Here is a 3941-nt window from a genome sequence, read left to right as displayed (position 1 = left end):
GCTATTAAATGCTACTTCCACATACTATGCCTCTATTGTAGACTGAGAAATGCAATTCTACTTCTTACTTGTCCAAGACAGTAGTCATTTACCAAGAAAGAATGCTACACCAATGGTTTTCATCCTATCATCAACACTTCTTGCCCAATCAACATCTTTGAAGGCTTTCAAATCTAAATTTCCTCAGGGTGACTTGATGAACGAACTTAGAGAGTCGACTTTGTGAAAGTACTTGGTGGGTCGAACTGGCGGGGTGACTTGATGAACGAACTTAAAGAGTCGACCTGGTGAGAGAACTTGGTGGGCCGAGCTGGCGGGGTGAATTGATGAACGAACCTAAAGAGTCGACTTTGTGAGAGTACTTGGTGGGCCGACCTGGCGGGGTGAGTTGATGACCGAACTTAAAGGGTCGACTTGGTGAGAGTAGTTGGTGGGCCGACCTGGCGGGGCGACTTGATGAACGAACTTAAAGAGTCGACTTGGTGAGAGTACTCGGTGGGGTGACCTGATGAACAAACCTAAAGAGTCGACCTGGTGAGAGTACTTGGTGGGCCGACCTGGCGGGGTGACTTGGTGAACGAACTTAAAGAGTCGACTTGGTGAGAGTAGTTGGTGGGCTGACCTGGCAGGGTGACTTGATGAACGAACTTAAAGAGTCGACCTGGTGGGCCGACTTGGCAGAGTGGCTTCATGAACGAACTTAAAGAGTCCACTTGGTGGGCCGACCTGGCGGGGTGACTTGATGAACGAACTTAAAGAGTCGACTTGGTGAGAGTAATTTGTGGGCTGACCTGGCGGGGTGACTTGATGAATGAACTTAAAGAGTCGACTTGGTGGGGTGACTTGATGAACACACTTGAAGGGTCGACTTGGTGGGGTGACTCTATGAACGGACCTAAAGAGTTGACTTGGTGAGAGTACTTGGTGGGGTGACTCGATGAAAGGACTTAAAGAGTCGACTTGGTGAGAGTACTTGGTGGCTCGACTTTATGAGCAGACTTAAAGAGTCCACTTGGTGAGAGTGGGCCTAACAGGGTGATGTGGTGAGTGGGCCTAACGAGGCGAGTTGGTGGGGCGACTTGGCGAGTGGTATTAGAGAGCCGACGTGGTGAGGCGACTCGGCGAGTTGGTTCGTTGAGATGACATGGTGAGCTGACTTGGCGAGTCGACCTGGCGAGCGAACTTAAAGAGTCGACTTGGCAACGTACTCGAGTCGACTTGGTGAGGCGACCTGGCGAGCGGGCTCAAAGAGTCAACATGGTGAGGCGACTCATTGAGTCAACATGGTGAGGCGACTCATGGTGAGGAGCTATCCTTGAGGCGACTTGGTGGGCCTACTTGATTAGTCGACTTGGTGAGCCGACCTGACGAGCTGACACGGTGAGCGGGCTTAAAGAGGCGACGACTTGGTGGGGTAACTCGGCAAGCCAACTTATCGAGGCGAGATGGTGAGTCGACTTGGTGAGCTGACTTGGTGAGCGCACTTAAAGAGTCAACTTCGTGAGGTGACTCGACGAGTTAGCCCGCTGATGCGAGTTGGGTGGGCCGACCTGGCGAACGAACTTAAAGAGGCGACTTGGGCGGGCTGACCTGGTGAGCAAACTTAAAGAGTTGACTTGGCAACGTACTTGAACAACCGACTTGGTGAGCTGACATGGTGAGTGGGCTTAGAGAAGCAACTCGGTGGGGCAACTTGGCGAGCACACCTGCTGGGGCAAGGTGGTAAAACGACTATGTGATTCGACTTGGTGAGATGACTTAGGGAGCTGAGTTGGTGAGCGAACTTAAGGGGTCGACTTGGTGAGGCAACCTGAATAGTCGACTCGGTGAGGTGACTTGGGGAGCCGACATGGTGAGCGGTCTTAAATAAGAGGCGACCTGGTGGGGCAACCTGGTGAGGCGAGACGATAAGTCATCTTGGTGAGCCGGCTTGACGAGCTGTGAGTGGACTTAAAGAGTCAATTCTTGATTTGGCAAAGACCACATGGTTAGATGACTTGGTGAGCCGACCTGGCTAGCAAAATTGGCAAGCAAACTTATAGAATCGACTTGCTGTCCCCAGCCAGGATCGCACGCCTGGGTCGACCCAACTTGGGTCACCCGACTAGGTCAACCCATCTCCGTCGCCCCAGCCTCGGGCGACCCGACTGGGTCGCCAGAGTAGGTCGACGAGGGGAAAAAAATCATGGGAGGCCCTGTACAGCGAAAAGCGCTAAATTTTGGGCATTACAAAAAAAAGAAAAAAAAAAACAAGTTACCCGCTTTTGGATCACGCACAAGTTTCAGTTCACGTATTGCCGAGCCGACTTGAGGCGTTACGCCTAGCTAGCCAGATTCGAGGTAGGCTAGCCGAAACGATCCGATTTGAGAATTTTCTTTATAAAAAGAGATCATGATAGGCCTCGTAAGGAAAAAAAGAATGAAATTTTGGGAGTTCAAAAAAAAAGCGTTACCCGATTTTGGATCGCGCACAGGGCTCGGGTCACGTAGCATCGAGGTGCCCTGGGTGACATGATTCGAGCGAAAAGTCGACGGTGGCATGAGTCGTGCAAAAACATTGGAGGCCATTAAGGCTCGAGGCGCTTCGAGTCGAGGTTGCCGAGGCGGGTCGGGTTGAAAACTTTGGGCGTTAACCAAAAAGAAAAAGTTAACCGCTTTTGGATCATGTACACGGCTCGGGGCACTTAGAATCAAGTCGAGCACGGTGACATGAGTCGTGCGAAAAATTTGGAGACGACTCGAGTCGGGGCATCCGACTCTATTCGAGTTCAAAACTTTGGGACTTGACAAAAAAAAGAAAAAAGAAAAAGTTACCCGGTTTTGGATCACGTAAGTGACTCGGGCCACTCAGAATCAAGGCGAGTGCGATTACATGAGTCGAGCGAAAAAAAAATGGAGGCGGTTAAGGCTCGAGGCAATTCGAGTCGGGGTAGCTAAGTCGATTCGAAAACTTTGGCCGTTAGCCAGAAAAAGAGTTAATCGCTCTTGGATCACGTACATGACTTGGGGCGCATAGAATCAAGTCAAGCACGGTGACATGAGTGGTTCGAAAAAATTGCAGGCGATTTGAGTTGGGGTTGCTGACACGATTCGGGTTGAAATCTTTGGGTGTTAACCAAAGAAGGAAGAAGTTACCCGCTTTTGGATCACGTACATGACTCGGGGCACCAAGTCGAGCACGGTGACATGAGTCCTGCGAAAAAGCTGGAGGCGGTTAAGGCTCGAGGCGATACGAGTCGGGGTCGCCGACACAATTTGGGTTGAAAACTTTGGGTGTTAACCCAAAAAAAGAGTTGACCGCCTTTGGATCACGCACATGACTCGGCGCACTTAGAATCATGTCGAGCACGGTGACATGAGTCGTGCGAAAAAATTGGAGGCGGTTAAGGCTCGACGCGATTCGAGTCGGGGTTCGGGTAATTGGGGCGATTCGTGTCGGGGTTGCCGACACGGTTCGAGTTGAAAACTTTGGGCATTAACCCCCCAAAAAAAAAAGGTTGACCTCTTTTGGACCACGTACATGACTCGGGGCACTTAGAATCAAGTCAAGCACGGTGACATGGGTTGTGCGAAAAATTCGGAGGCGATTCGAGTCGGGGTAGCCAACTCGATTTGAGTTCAAAACTTTGGGCGTTAACCAAAAAAATAAGTTGACCAGTTTTGGATCACGTACATGAGTCGTCTGCCCTCGCGAAAATTACAAAACCCGAGGACCCGCCTGGAATTTGCAGTCGGAAGATTTTTCTGCCCTCACGAAAATTTACAAACCCCACCCGCTCGAAATTTGGACTTGGAAGTTTTTTCCGCCCTCGCGAAATTTACAAACCCCACCCGCTCGGAATTTGGCACTTGGAAATTACGAAACCCCGCCTGCCCGGAATTTGGACTTGGAAGATTTTTCCGCCCTCACAGAAATTGCAAACCCGACCCACATGGAAAAC

The sequence above is a fragment of the Cupressus sempervirens genome, chromosome 1 (assembly GCF_028749045.1).
Source record: "Cupressus sempervirens isolate cs-2001-9-10 chromosome 1, ASM2874904v1, whole genome shotgun sequence".
NCBI lineage: Eukaryota > Viridiplantae > Streptophyta > Pinopsida > Cupressales > Cupressaceae > Cupressus > Cupressus sempervirens.
The sequence above is the reverse complement of the archived record's forward strand: the minus strand, read 5'-3'. Positions refer to the sequence as shown.